The 15,956-nt window shown below is 52.8% G+C and overlaps 1 protein-coding gene across 3 annotated transcripts in view; it reads right to left on the bottom strand.

Moving 5' to 3' along the window:
* Positions 1–15,745, bottom strand: part of SH3BP4 (SH3 domain binding protein 4) — an 84,711-nt gene extending 68,966 nt beyond the window's left edge. For all 3 annotated transcript variants that reach the window (XM_027590709.2, XM_027590707.2, XM_027590708.2), the window contains exon 1: positions 15,567–15,745. The gene's annotated coding sequence lies outside the window, so the exon portion shown is untranslated. The remainder of the gene's footprint in view (positions 1–15,566) is intronic.
* Between the last annotated feature and the right edge of the window lie 211 nt (positions 15,746–15,956).

Here is a 15,956-nt window from a genome sequence, read left to right as displayed (position 1 = left end):
CACGGGGAAGGGGGGATATTTAGCCTTAAGGCCTGCCTTGGGAGGAGAGTCCCACCAGGCAGGAGGCAGCAAAAACAAGGATCAGCGGTACAAACATGCATCACTTCCAGAACCATGGTGGAATCTCAGGGGCTGGCCTGGAGGATGCAGGGAAGAGCAGGCTGGAGGTGGAAGTGCTCAAAGGCGAGACTGCCAGTCCCTGTAGGCATGTCACGCCGAAAAGTTTAGGCTTACTCTACAAAGCCAGGAAGGCCTCAGAAGTCTGCAGGCCACATCGTGTTTTCAGTACTTGGGAAAGAGCAAAGGCCACGGGTGAACCGTGTCCAGCACGCTGAAGCCACTGGTGTGCGTGAAGAACTCAATCAATGAATGGGTGGCAAGAACAAGGGGGGGCGGGGTCAAAGAGCCACTCCACTCACAGCACACACGGGACGTGACGTGACTGTGGAGTCCCACAGAAACCCAGCAGTACACATACCACACAACATCCCCAGTACAGAAAAGGGGGGGCTTTGAGCACTGGGGCGGGGGCGGGGACCCAGACCCTCACCAGAGCCCACAGTCATCCCCAGATGAAAGCATTAAACATACACAATCAAAACCATATGCACACAAGACCGCAAAACCCACCTAATTAGATATCCCCACGCAACAAAAACCGTGTAACAACAGACGCAAAAACACACATGTCAAACTTATCAGTGAAAACTGGGCCGTGGGAAGAGGAGGGATGGAGGACGTGGCCTGGCCAGGAGACTCACGTGGCCCAGGGAACAGAGTCCATGAGAACCAACCCCACACACACTCTTGAAACTCTCGTGACTCCAGTGGGCATGCTCTCCGTTCTAACCCCAAACCCAGGAGAAGGAGCTCACCAAGAGGGCCGAGAAGCAAACTCTTCAGATCAGGTGGCGACAAAACCAATGGTAGCATCATTACACTGAAGAAGAACAGCCCAGAAAGGGGGCTTTCAGCCAGTGAAAAGAATCGCTTACACACATCATGAAATCCATCTAAAGCAAGACGACCCACAAAGGGGGACAGTGGAGTATCAGAAAACGGGACCAGAAACGTTGAACACACACTAGAGAGGATTTTTACACTGAAAAAACTGTAAAGTGACAAAAAGATCTGATTATCATGCTGAAGACATGGTTAGCGATGATCCGGAGAGAAGGACGTTCCCCGCAGTCATGTGAGGGAACGTGAGCCCAGCTCCCGAAATCCGATAGTCCCACAGCCAGAACATATGGCACCCACCACAAAACACAACATCACCGATGAGCTGAATTTAATCGACCTACATCAAACTCCCTACCCTGGAGAAAATGCAGTTGCTGTGCGAGTATCCAAGGAATACTCGAAAACACTGGAAGCATTCTTGAAGCCTTTATGGAGCCCCAGTGCAGGCATACCAGAAGTTAACCAGAAAATAAGGGGGAAGAAAGAGGGAAAAATAGAAAAGGAAAAACATGAAATACTTGAAAAAATAACTCCCAGTTAAGGAGGATATTAAAATAGGGCGCCTGGGTGGCTCAGTTGGTTAAGCGACTGCCTTCGGTTCGGGTCATGATCCCGGAGTCCCGGGATCGAGTCCCGCATCGGGGTCCCTGCTCGGGAGGGAGTCTGCTTCTCCCTCTGACCCTCTTCCCTCTCGTGCTCTCTATCTCTCATTCTCTCTCTCTCAAATAAATAAATAAAATCTTAAAAAAAAAAGGAGGATATTAAAATAGGAGCCAAGGACTCCTCAGAAAGAGCAAGCTCAGGGTCCTGCTGGCTCCAGGTAGTCATCACATGACCATTTCTGGGGGCCCCCACTATGAAAACACAACTGTAACCATGCATCCCCACCAGGGTTCTACTGATGCTGCCCCTTCCGTTTATACCCTCTGGGTTCAAACATTCTGGAACCTTCCATTGGTCATCACCTTTACCACAAAGCTAACCTGAGTTCCAGACCTTCTGGGGCTACTACAGCCTGCCATTCATTCCATCAGCCATGGCCCGGTTATGAAGGACCAGGTGGCCCTGGGCCTGAGGGAGGGAAGGCCCAGTGGGGCTTCTCATCTTGTACTAATTCTTAGTTCAGTATATAGCGGCTAATCAGAAAGGCACCACAAAATGGGAGATATCTGAGGGCAAACTTCTTAGGTATAAAGACTCATCTCTGAGCATCTACCACTCAGGGTCGTGAGGATCCGTGATTCCAGATGATCTCAAACAAGAGCACCGTACAGTGCCTGATGCAGTGTGCATCTTGACAAACGACAGCTTGGATGGAAACAAGGGGGACGTGATCACACAGCCCCACATCACGCGTGCTTGCCAAGTGTGAGGGTGCAGTGGGGAGAGAGAGAGAACGGACGCTCTCTCCTGCCCAGCTCCTCACCCTCCCGGCATTAGGGTGTCGTCCACCCCCTCCCAATCCCTCAAGCCTTGGCTCCTGCTGGTGGACTGGAATCATCCAGACCACCCATGCGGCCATCACCTGCCCCTTCTCATCTCAGCTGAGACCTCACCTTGCCTGGCTGCTCACGGCACTGCCCCCCACACTGCTCCCGGGTCGGGTTCTGGTTAGCAGCTCATTCGCCCCAGGGTTCCTCTGCCCTGGGGGAGACCCGACGCCCAATGTGGGGCAGAGCAGTGTAGTGGTTGATAGCCTGGACTCAAATCTGGCTTCTGCGCACACAGCTCAGACAAGTCCCCTACCGTCCTGGTGCCTTAGTTCTCCCCCTGTTCCACAAGGATGGCAAGAGTCCCTCCCCACACCGGTTGTAAGGACAAAGCCATGGGATGGCACACAGCAAAATGTCAGTGGCGTCTTAACTACCACTATTAGCTATTACTACTATTATAAGCGTCACATATCTGCGTTATGCAAGACGCCCAGAAAAAATCCAAAGAAGAGAGGAACTACAGAAACGTGATTTGTTAGCAAAGTGGCATTCCATAGTTTTTTAATACTTTTTTATCAAGTATAATGTTCACCTAATTAAAGAGGCTGTTTATACTTTCTCTGCCAGACAGGCGACGTTCGCATTAATTTGACACCAGGACTATTTGCTGTCTACGAAAATGAGTTTATTTCCGAAGTGTCCGAGGATCCTTACAGTTCAAAGCCAGACACGGGGGTCAAGGACACAGAAGCCCCGCAACGTGGGAAGCGAGATGGGAAACGAGACGCTCGTCAAACTGAGTCAACCCCGCTGCAGTGCTTGCGAGCAAATGCCCTTCGACGACACGTCTGGGGTGGAGTCATTCGCGGTGATCTTCGTCCTTCCGCGCCGACGGTCTACGTATGCACAGCCCACTGCTGCACGCGCAAGCCCCGGGTTCACGGTCAAGTGTTTGGGTAAACATCCCTCCCGTCAGTGAACACCCAGGCATCAGCGCCGCGTAATAGTCTTTACTCCCTGGTACTGCGTATACTCGCTAGGTCCGTGGACACATTCATGAGCCTCTTGGCTTCGGTGTCAGCACCGGTAAGACAGGAACGAAGCCACTTACCCCCTGGGTTTCCACAAGGGTCCACTGGGCGAGAGGCCCCGGCGCAGACGGTATTAGCTACTGCTTCCGGGTCTCCTCTTCTCTCCCCAAATATTTTAAATGTAAACAAGACTTTGTTTCATTGAAGAAAATGGCGGGGGCTGGGGGTGGACAGGTGATGACCACCCCGATCCCCGCCCGCCAATTTTCACATCCAAACAACCATGATTTCTGTGCACTCCCTTCCAGGCCTGTCTTCGGGCTCCACAGAGCTGCCTACTTGCAATTCCCGGCGGTAAAATCTGAAGGCAGAGGACAACCACAAACAACCTGACATATTCAAAGTCACACTCGCTCAAGTCTTCCCCGTAGTGCCTAACTTACAGTCCTCCTCAAAGCCATAAATGGGCATTTTGTCGTGCACGCCTCATTCACCTGTTACTCCTGGCCTCCAACACCGCACTCCCCGAGGGGGTCCCTGCCATTTTCTCCGGGCTCCTGCTCATCGAAATAACTCGGCTTCTTCCCAGAAAAATCATCAGGCTCCCAGTTTAGCAAGCAGCCAATTTCTTGACGATGCCACTAATGACAAAAAAGTGGTGTTTATGACATCATGTTCCAGCTCTTAGATATGTTCTTTTAACCTTGAAAAACGTATGGTTTTACTCCGAGCACGTTGAGGACAGTTGGTTGTCCTCCCGGGGCAAAAGGCGGCATGGAAGGTCCTTCCCAAGTAGAACCAGGATTAGCCGGGTCAATGTGGGTTAAACACAGAAATCCGCTGGATGGCCAGCAAAGCCGCCACCTCCCAGCAGCTCAGGCTCCTGCGGCCCGAGAAGGGGCTCTGAGGAGGGGAAGGACGGCCCAGCCTGGTGGGTTTCAGAACCTGACAAGGAAGGCCGGGGATCATCCTGTGTGCCGCTCTGAGGGCCATGGGCCGGGGGCACAATTCGAGACAGCCGACCCCGGAGAGGTGTTCCAATCTATCTCTCGGGGTCCCTCCCGTGCTGCTTTCACTGGAAAACCTCCCCTTCTTTCTCAATACCTTTTCCTTTCTGGAATATAAAAATGCCGTGGCTCTCCTAATCATCTGATGGCTGGCTTAGTTTCCAGTGTCATTTTGCTAACAAAGGTAACCCTTACCACTGTGCAGAGGGGTCATTCAATCAGATGATCTTATGAGATTCTCCTAGTAAGTCGGGAGGGAGAGGCAGCCGTGTGGGTCACAGGGTGGGGTCACAGAAGCCCCCCAGGGGGGGAGGGGGAGGGGAGATGAAGGGAGTAGGAGGTGTCCAGGATGAGGGGCGGGGTGTCAGGGCACCTCCCTGGTCCCTTTCAAGTCATGACTACACGTTTAATCAAGTTTTTCCAGTGCCTGAAAGTTCAAAGCTGAATGAAGCCCAGAAGGGCTGTTCCCTCCAGCCACCTGCCCCTCGCATCCCCTGACAGGTGCTTCCAGAAAGCTGTCACCTCGTTTGGTTCCTGGCACTGACTCAACCACCCAGTGTCCCCCCCCCCCAAAACCCCTGCAGGTGCCTGCCCAATCCTGCACGACGTGTGTCCTGACCCCCCAGTACACCTCGTGAACCCTGACCTCTCCTCCTGGGTACTGGTGGCCACTTGCCCGGGCAGAGACCTTCCCCAGTGGTTTCTCCATCACCCACCCGGAACACAGCAGGCTCAGTGCAAGTGAGGGAATGAAGGCTTGTGAGTCCAACAGCTCATCAGGAGGGGAAGAGGGCCAGGGACAGCGTCCCAGACAGTTACAAAAGGCTCAGCTCTCAGACCCAATTTAGGGGCTCCCCACCCCCCAAAACAAACCACCAGTGTGAATGAGCAGTCCTCTGGCCTTCCCAGCAGCCCCCAAAGTGCTGCCTCATGTCAAAATAGGTGAGCAGTGACTCATGGACACGGTGGTGCCAAGACCAGAGGCGGCAGCCAGGCCCCTCTGCAAAGCCACACTCAGGAGGCGGGCCAAAATATATTCAACCCATAATTTAGTTTTCCTCTCTTGCCAGAATGAAGAAGTCCTGTGACAGCAGACCGCAGTTAGAAATCAAAAAGATGGCCTCCCTGTCCAGGGAAGGGATTAAGCACTTTCTCCTCTTAATGAACCTGGAAGTTGTAAACCAAGTCTGGGGTGAGGCCCTGCGCCAGATCCAACTGCAGTCCACCTCGCCAGAGCGGATCCAAGACGCCACCTCACACAGCACTCCTGACACCCAGAAGGACGTGACCCCAGGGGCGCATAGTGACCGTGCATGCAGCTGACCTAAGGGAAATCATCAGCCATTCACCTCTGGGAGGGAGGGGGCCCTGAGGACCTCGGACAGAAACACTTCCTGCGTTCTCAGACACACACCTTCCCCCATGTGTTGATGTTTCTGAAACTGGTGCGTAAGTAGGGATGCCTGGGTGGCTCAGTCGGTTGAGCGTCTGCCTTCGGCCCAGATCATGATCTCAGGGTCCTGGGATGGAGCTCCATGTCTGGCTCCCAGCTCAGTGGGGAGGGAGCCTGCTTCTCCTTCCCCTCTGCCACTCCCCCTGCTTGTGCTATTTCTCCCTCCCTCTCTCTCTCTCTGTGTCAAATAAATAAAATCTTTAAAAAAAGAAAAGAAACTGGGTGTGTAAGTGTACATCCTAAAATTGAGCTGTGCTTTCCCAAGCCCACCCCAAAAGCTCACAATGCAGAGCGTGAGCAGTTGGATAGTCAGGAAAGAATCCCCGCAAATGCGGTACAGGCATTTCTAAACCTGGTCTTAAAGTTCAGCCAGTTGTATACCATAGTCCTAGAAACTCTTCCCAAGGTCACTGCCTTTGGAGATGCTTTTCTGAGTAGCGATTACACATTCATCCAGCTATTAATATAATTAGAAGTTCTTTGTAGATTTTAAGCACAATAGTAGCAAAAAAAAAATTTCATTCGAAGGAAAAACTTCCATGTTTTGAAAGATGTATGCATCAAGATATTCACTGCAGAGCTCTTTATAATTTCAAAGTGACTGGAAACTGTCTATGAATAAGGATTTGTTAAATAGGGTGCATCCGGGTACCATCTGACAGTCATTTGAGGATCTGAATCTGTGTTTATTGGTGTGAAAATATGTCAACAACAATTTTAGATAAAAAGCAGTTTTTAAAAAGCATAGCATTCATTCGAAAGATCCATATAAAAAGAATTGCTATGCACAGAACAAGTCCCCACTCTATGATCCTGCTTTGTTTGGAAGTTTCTAGACTTACATGTGACAACACTGGAAACTCAGAGAAAAACATCCAGTTCAGACCAGACTGGTTCTCATGAGTGGCAAAGTTCCAGCGATGTCAACTTTTTTCTCCTTTTGCATTTTCTAATATTTCCAAGATGAACATATAATTACTTGGGTAATTAGAAAAAACTCAAGTGGAAAGGTTTTCCTTTTCTTTTTCTTTTTTTTAAGAAAAAAGAAGGAAAAATCACAAGAAAATATTCCCTAAACAATTCGTTTATCTAGAAAGTACTTGTATTGAACCCAACACACTTCTCATCCCCTGCTCACGGTCAGGCCTTGGAAGACCCAGGCTCGGTGGCCTCAAGCAATTGGCTGCTGGTCCCCACACAGTCAGTCCAACGTGTGAGCCTGGGGCACAACTTGCTGACTCTATCCCTTGCATTTCCTCCTGCTCCCAGAAATCTGAGGAATGGGGCAAAGATTGGGGAAGCTAATCCTTATTGAGACATTCACCCATACATCATGCAACTAGTCTGCGCCCGCACACATTTCAAAGGTCAGACTGAACACCTAAAAATATCAAAGCCCTGCACTCCTGTTTAATGCAGATGGTGAAACATCACCAAAAAAATATTTACTCAATTTTTAAGAAAAAATCCGCAGTGCACACAGGACTCACAAAAAACTCCCCAGGATGGGTATGGGGCCCAAAGCCCAACGCAGGGGGATGATGCAGTAAAATCCACATCTCCACGTTGACATCTCCCAGGGCCCAGAAGTAAGTACTATCGCCACCATGTTACAAATGAGAAAACCAGGTCTTGAAGGAGTCCAAAAAGTTGTCCAATGTCAAAACTGGAAGTATACAGAAGCCCAAGATTTGAACACAGACTGGTGCGTGGGATTGAGAGAGAGAGAGCACAAGTAGGCAGAGAGGCAGGGAGAAGCTGACTCCCTGCTGAGCAGAGCCCAGTGCAACTTGGGGCTCGATCCCAGGACCCCGAAATCATGACCCAAGCCGGAGGCAGATGCTTCACCAACTGAGCCACCCAGGCGCCCCTAGCCACTTAATTCTTAATAAGGATTTTCCTTGAAGCACATACGACTTTTGGTTGTGCAAATCGGACTGTTTCATCATGGACTGATTGAAAAGAAAGAGCCATTTACAGAAGACTCCGGCACAGTGCCTGACACCGAGGAAAAGCCCAATAAGTGGATGAAGCCACAGAAAAATTCCTATGTGAAGAGGTGGGTAGGAGTATTTCAAGTGTGTGTGCGCGTATGTCCTCAAATAGTAACAATGAATCTGAGAGATTCTGAGCATCTAAACGTCAAATTACCTGAAACTGAATTTCTCACGTTTTTAAAATATTTATAAATAAAATACCAAGTGAAGGAACCAACGAAGCTCCCGCCTGGAGAAAAGGAATTCCTGGGGGCCGTTTCCCTCCCTCCCCGGGACTGGCTGGGCCAGTGTCTGCCACAGCCCGGATTACGGATTACGGAGCAGAGAAGGTTCTAGCGTCTGTCTCTGAGACGAACGCACGCTCTTCCCCAAATGAACAGCCACGAAATCAGAGGTGGCTCTAACAAAATGCAAGCCAACTACATGCACTACATAAACTCTAACAAAATGCAAGCCAACTACATGCACTACATAAACTCTAACAAAATGCAAGCCAACTACATGCACTACATAAACCAGAGCTCATTTTTGATGTGCAGCCAGTGTCTTGTCTCCCGTGACATCCCCGAGCGTCGGCACCCTCTGACAAGGCCTGCAAAGGTGAGCGGACCCTGAGGGATAGGGCTCTCCTCTTGTGAACATCTTGAACACTGATTTCTGAAACCACAAAGGGAAAAAAAACACCCCAACTTCTGCGAGGGGTATTGGGATAGGGGCCACGGGGAGGAACAGCAAGACCAGACCAGAGCCGACGACCTGGTTTACCCACCACCGTCGACTGAGTGATTCTAGTCTTAAGCCTCGGGCCCAGCACTTTACATGAAGTATTTGTAAGTATTATATCAGCTCCAATAATTATTTTCAGTGAAATTTCCACCCAGTGCTTTTATTTTCCATTCACACGAAGGACACATACACACATCTGACACCACTTCTCAAAGCGACGATTCTCAGGGTAATAAAAAATATTTGAACGCACCTGCATTTTTTCAGATATTCCATTTACTTCTTTCTATCCAAAACTTATTAAAAATTCGGATCCTTTCAAAGTGGGCAGCGGCGTAAAATGGGTAAACAGAGGTGGGGTGAGCCTCTCTGAATGAAATGTTAAATGTCAGAGCGACGGGGGTGCCACTTGACAGAATTTATGAGTAAGCTGATTACTATTCACAGGCCAGAATTCTTAAAAGCCAGAAATTACTTCTGTCACATATTGTGTATTTGGAACTAAGACGTCTAAGAAGAGACTATCGATGCTGCCTCCAAATGGTTATACGGTAAGGCACCACCCGAAGTGGTCACCTGGGTCAGCCCCTGTCTCCACCTGTCAATCCCCTCATCCATGGGACGTCCTGTCTGGCACTGAGGATGTGGCCATCAGTAAAATGTAACCGGTGCCCAGCAGCACCCAGCCTAGCAGGACAGCGGACATGCAGGAAGCAGCAGGTCAGCTCCTGACCTCGGGGACTCAGGAAAGGTTTCCTGAGAAAGAGTACGAACTGGGTCTTAGGGACCAAGGAGTTCCCCCAGCCACAGCAGCCTGAAAAGGCATTTGGGGAAGTCTTTTAATCTGTTCTTCCTGAAGACAACCACCCACATCCATCTCCTTCCCTCACAGGGCGTGGGGGCACTCCCCATCCTGCACCACTGTGGGCTGGCCCCCCCCCCATCCCAGACCCTCCGTCTGACCCAGCCCTGGGTCCCTCCTGTCTCAACACCATCAAATGACAGTCCCGTTTCTTTTACCACTAATATTTTCCCATGTTCTCTACCTTTTCTAGAATCTTTCAACTACCACAATCACACGGTTCCAACAAGCCAAACGCAGTGGCCTCCTGTCTTCTCGTTGTTGCTTCTTTGATCAACCCCACAACTGTCCTGTGTGCACTGGGCTCCCAACTGCCTTCCTCTACACCCCCACCTTCTGCCTAGCTTCAGGGACACACACCCTGCCTGTTCTCCCTCCTCCAGCTGCTTCTCTACTCCGTCTTTGGTCTTCCTGCCCCATCTTCATGAGGTGAGCCAGAAGCATGCTCCCAGGCCCCCGGTTCATGCTCGAGTCTCCAGGGAGCTCTTGCACGCTCACGGGCTCAACCGTAAGGAAATGAGGCCCAAGTCAGCCTTCTCAAAGGGTTCTCGGCCCTCCTCGTATCAGTAAGGCAGACCCCGCAGGTGAACAACTCCAGGGATGCCTCCTTAAATTCTGCACCCCAGGGGCCTGGCTTCCTTCTTGCTAGTGTCAGACCTGCTAACAAGGCTGGCTCAGACGTTTAAGGACCCTCCCCCCTTCCCATGTGCTTGCTGCCTCCCAAGGAGCTCTCACATTTTAAAATAATTTTATTGCTAATTGTGATAGAGAAAAAATAATCAGAGTTATGTGTGCAACCAAGTTCAGACTGACAAAGCCCTTAACCAGTGAGTTTCTCCTGTCTTCACTTGGGTGGTCCCAGGAAGCTCCTCTAGACTCTGGCTCTCTGCTTTAACACCAGAGATCAGCTCATCAAACCCACCCAAGGAGCGGTCTTCCCAAGGACAGAGCTCCTGGCTTCATCCTGACCCCTTCTTCCATGAAGACCCTTCTCCGTTCTAGACCAGCAAGAGCAACCAAGGCAGAACAAGTACGTCGATCACCACCCATGGAAGGAAAGGGTCAATGGAGTAAGGTCTCCAGTTGGCAACTGGAAAGATCTGGGCCTCTGCCTGCCTTTCCAAGAATCTGGCCCTAAAAACCTTCCTTGGCTCCTCAAGGGAAAGTTGCAACTCCCAGCCTCAAATATAGGATCTGCCGTCCCTAGTCCTACACCACTCCTCCAGTTTCCTTCTGAAAGACTCCCTACCTCAGCGTAGAGGAACCTGGATACATATGAGAATAGGGATTCCGACGGGGAGGTTTTAGAAACTGCCGGGGTCTGGGCCCTGCCCTCAGAGATCTGCATTCCCCTGGGGATCAGGCTGGCAAAGTTTTAAAAACCTCCCAGGTGATTTCAACATACAGTATGTTTTGAAACTGGCCAAAGCATAGCACCCAATGACATCCGAACCCTCTCCCCACCCAGCTGCCGGGCAGGCGTGGTTCCCCGCAGAAGCCAGTTAACCATGTGGCCCGCTCTGTAAAGGGGGCCAGCTGGTGGGCTCAGGGCGAGCTGCAGCCGGCTCTCAATGGCTCACCAGGGTGGTTCAACAATGCCGGCCCTGGGAGCTTCCCAGTGGCCACAGTGCGGGTGTTTAGACCACACCACCGAAACCAGCGGGTGCAACAGTGAAGGTTCTTTGTTCCTTTCCTCCGAGCAGGTTTATCAGCACACGGGCCTCCTACACTGGGAATCCAGGAAAGGACACCTATATTCCCTTCAGGCCTGGGGACTAGAGCAGGCTTCCATGTTCCTAAAAATGGGGCAGGGTTTCCCTCAGTCCCAGAGCCTGGGGGAAGGGGGAAGAGGGAGAGAGGAGAGGGTGAATCACAGGAGTCTGGAACCACAAAAATCCTTCCACAGGAAGTATTCTTTTCAATTTGTTCAAAAGCGCTGGGCTAACAGGAACCGGCAGAGAGTTTCTCCAGAGACGAGCTTTTAATGAGCAGATAAGAATAATCTCCTCAGTGTGTCATTTATTTCATTGTGAAGTGGAAGGTGGAATCCTTATCTTACACTTAGTTGAGAGACTTCCCATAATTTTTATCTTATTCTCGTGACCTCGGTCTGCCCGAATACCCTCACTTCATGGTACAAGGACAGACTTCATGGGGGCTCCTGTGCAAGTTACCCCAACTGCAACATCTCAGTCTTCCAAAGAAACCAACCTGGACCCTGCAGACAGGGCGAGGACACAGCAGACCCCCAGGAATAAAGGTGCAACCCGCTGCCTTCCCCTTAGGCTGCAAACATTTTACAGGTTTTAAAGATTTTGTCGCCTTCAGAGTACAAGTTCTATAATTGTGTAGGGGAGGCTTCACGCGCCTGTCTTCATGCCACCGGAATGCAGGAGCCTCTTTGATCTCACCACCCTGGGAGATGTGATTAAGAGCGCTGGGCTCAGGCACTTTCAGGTTCAATTCCCGGCTCTAGCACTTTGGGACCACTGTGCCTGGGGACTACTTAAATCCTCATAGCTTTCCTGTATGATGGAACCCCGCACGGTTTGGGTGAGGATCTTAAAGTGTGCACGCCAGTCCCGGTGCTTCGTAAGCCCTCAGCAAATGATACCTTTTTCTACCCCTAAAACACCTCAAATCTCAACTTAAGTTAGGTGAACTCAGTACATCGCTCTCCTTCCTGACATCCTATTGGCTTACTGACAGTTCGGTCTGGGCAGGCACTAGTCCACCTGGCGGATGGGGGTGGGGGGGGCGCTGATGCACTCTGTGGGATTCACCCTTCCGTCCTTGAAACATACCACCCACCCCTGGATTTCTAAAATACCTTCTGTGTGCTCTGGCCTTCGGAAGGCTGAATACTGACAACCTTTCCCTTAAGATGCTCGCCAGATGGCATCAGGTGCTGTTACATAACACGCGGATGCCCCCAGGGCCCACTGAAAAGCAGGCTCAGGCTTCCTGAGACATCCTGCATAAGTAGCAGGATTGTTCCCTGGGTGTTTGGGGACTCGGTGAATTATTTTTCTGTCACTCCTCCAGAGGGTGATGGCGGAATGTGGGGCTTCTGTTGTGCCAACAGCTGGGAAGGCAGGCGGCCCTGCGCTGCATGGGGAGCTGCGGGTCGACACTGGGTGGCCCCGGGCTCCGCTCCAGGCCAGGAGCAAAGCTGGGCAGAGCACTCTGGGTGAAGTCTCCGTAGCTGTTTGGGTTTGGTGACCCTTCCCGGTTCCGGCTCATCAGACAGCGACCTCAGGACAAAGAAGTCCTAGTGCCCAGCTCCACGTCCTTCAGAAATATCCCAGGGGCCTGCCTCAAATTCTCAGAGGGGAAATCACACCACGGTCCAAATTCAGGTGCTGAACTTGAAAAATAACAAAGCTAAGGAAAACCCACATGGCTGGCCCAAGGCCCCACTTGCTAAAACAGCAGCTTCTACTCAGTCAAAACAAGGCTGATACCCGAAACAGGGAGCCAGAGAGGAGGTCAGCAAGGGTCGAGCTCCATGGCTCTTCACCTTGTTAGGGCCAAGGACTCCCCTAAGAAGCTGAGGGAAGCCAGGTGGCCTCCTCCCACAAGTAACTGGCTGGGATCCGAAGATTTAAATGGGGGAGGGAGTGGCCTCCCAGGACCCAGGGGCGTAAACCCCATTCACATTAGCGTTACCTCACAAACAGAAGAGAAACCATTAGAATAAGAAAAAGTCCGTTCCAGCAGCCACAGGAAAGCGCGTCCAGGCTGCTGGGTAACCAGCAATCAAGTTAGCAAACAACAGCAAGGGAGAAAATCCAGGAAGACTCCCTCTTCCTCCCTCCACCAAGAAAATTAAGAGCATAATACTAACTGGCAGAGAGCCCAGTTAAGGACACTTAACAGCAACTTGTCCAGCCCCCTTTCTGGGTGCTTCTGGAAATCCCCCAGTGTCTGGGCTGGGATCAGCCACTAGACCTCGGGCAGATCAAAGTGCCGGTGGGATCCAACAATAAAATAATGAAAACTATCAAATGACAGACTGAAGCCCCACAGACCCGCTATGGAGAGGCTCTTCCAGCATGGTTTCTATGCCAGGAGAACAAAAGGCAACCTGTGTGCTCCTCTCCCTACTCGGGCTTTGCATACCTGACATTAACAAATGGTGTGAGTCCCTATTCATTGTTGGAAAGGGCCACAGAGTGCGGTGCCTGAGTCCTGGAACAACAGGAAAAAATTAAAGCTCACAGAAGCTTCTGGGGCACCGCAGATCTGAGCTGCTCATTGTTCATTTAGTAAACAAGTGAGCCATAAGACAAATCCCTAGGAAGCCAGGTTTGTTCACTTTCCGAGTCCTCCCAGAACTAACTGTTCCCTCTTGGATCAGCATGGCCTTGGCATTCCACAGATGGACAAGCGTCGGGCCTGGGCAACGGGGGACCCGTCCCTTACCCTCTCCAAGTCCACCCATATGCAGAAAGCAGAAGGGAGAGGCCCATGGGCGAGTGTGGTCTCCTTCCAAGCCCCCACCCACGCCCACCCCCCTTTGTTGGGCAGAATGCACAGAGCCGGGAACCAGGAACGTTCTCCAGGCTCCACCGGACATTCCTGGAGTCTGTTTCCTGGTCAGGATGGCCAGGTGGGAAGGTAGACTGTTTAACTGGATGATGACAACAACGTGGAAGAGTAAAATGCTCCCTAGCCCCTTAAAGTACAGTCGCTGTCCACCCAAGGATGTCAAAACGCGTCACAAACCACCCATTAATTTTTATGGTGGCCTGAGAAGCACATTGAGAATCATTACCTTCATTTTTACAAGGCAAGGAACCAAAACCACAGGGGAAGGTGGAGAGGCACCAGGCCAATGCAGTCTTACCCAACGTTCTAGGCTGACTGCTTCCTTCTCTCTCCACCTCAGGCCCACAGAAAGGGAACTGGTAGCCAGCTGAGAAGGCAGCCAGGCCAATAAAGCTGAACTTAGGTGTTCAGAGACCACCACGCTTGGAAGGGTGGGGAGGGGAGAGTTGCATAAAGGATTACTTTGATTTAGGCAAGAGAAGCTCCGGTTGTAACTTACTCATCAAATCGGTGAGCCTGTGACCCCAAGAATGCAAATATTAAAGGCCGGTAGGAACAGTGGGATCACGGATGGCTTCTGTCTTACTGTTTATATTTGTCTTCATTACCACGTTTTCTACCCAAAGCATATACTGCTTTTGTGACTAAACAAAAGTTACACGAACTTATTACTGATGAAGGATACAGTACGAATACGCAGCACTAACTTGCCAAGAAAAAGCACGAATAAAATCCAGCCCAGCCCGGCGTCCCCCTTCGAAATCTCACTGATGGTGAGGCTGCGTAAGCCTCTCCGCCCGTAGAGGGCCCGCCGCTCTCGCACCTCCCCGCACCCGGGGGCACGGCCAGCGCCGGCCTGGTTCCCCGGCTGCAGGAGCGGCCCGGGGCCAGGAGCCGCCCGCACTCCCGGGCACCACCAATCCGCAGCGCGGAGCGGGCTTCCCGGGAAACATCACTTAGAGAACAACGTGCCTCTCTTCCAGCCGTCCCCACCCGCCGGCAGCCCGCGCTGTCAGCTCGCGGCTGCTCGCTCACTGGACGGCCCAGCCAGAACCCGGGATTTGCATTACCATCCTAAAACCAGGCATCTCCTAAGTTGAAATCTGCATTGTCACCAACAAGTTTAACCCGGGACCGCGCGCCCCCCTCCCCTCCCCAGAACCGCGCAAGGGGGCGCCCCGGGGACGCGTGCGGTCGCCGCGCCGGGCCACCCCGCAGGGCCTGCCCGGGAGGCTCCAGGGCCGGAGGAGGGGGCTCCACGGGCGCACGCGGGGGCTCCGACAGAGGCTCGGCGCCGGGAACCCCGGCCCGCCCGCCTGCGCCTAGGTGACCCAGGCGCCCGGGCGGCGGCGAGGGGCGCGAGGCTTCCCGAGCCCGGCGCCAGCCGTGCCCGGGCACCCGGAGCCCCGAACTCAGGCGGCGGGGGAACGATCGGCGCCCACGAGGGTGCGAGCCCGCCAAGCCCCGGCAGGCGCCGTGGGAGCGAGGCCGGCCACTGGGCGGAAGCGGCCCGCAGGGGACCGCCGGACTGCCGCCTGCCTACCTGGCTCGCATTGCGTCCCCGCGGGCTCCTGCGGCTCTCCTCGCGGTCTGGGAGCTCGGCCCGGCCGGGGGCGCGCGCGGCTCCGCGGGAATCTCCGCGCGAATCTCCGCGCGGCAGCGGCGAGCGGCCAGGACAGCCGAGAGTGCCCCAAGCGCTCGGCCCGCGCCTCCCGGGGCGGAGGGTGGTCCCCGCGCCGGGGCGGGGCCGCGGGGGCGGGGGCGGGGCGCGAGGGGCGGGGCGCGCGAGGCGGGGACCAGGGCGGGAGGACAGGGGTGGTCTCCGCGGGGGTGGAGCCTGGGGTCAGGGCGGAGCCTGAGCCGAGGCCACTTGGGAGACAGGGGGCGGGAGAGAAAGGGGGACGCGGAGGGGGAACCAAGTGCCCGCCTCCCC

Source organism: Zalophus californianus, chromosome 3 (assembly GCF_009762305.2).
Source record: "Zalophus californianus isolate mZalCal1 chromosome 3, mZalCal1.pri.v2, whole genome shotgun sequence".
Lineage (NCBI taxonomy): Eukaryota > Metazoa > Chordata > Mammalia > Carnivora > Otariidae > Zalophus > Zalophus californianus.
The sequence above is the reverse complement of the archived record's forward strand: the minus strand, read 5'-3'. Positions and strand labels throughout refer to the sequence as shown.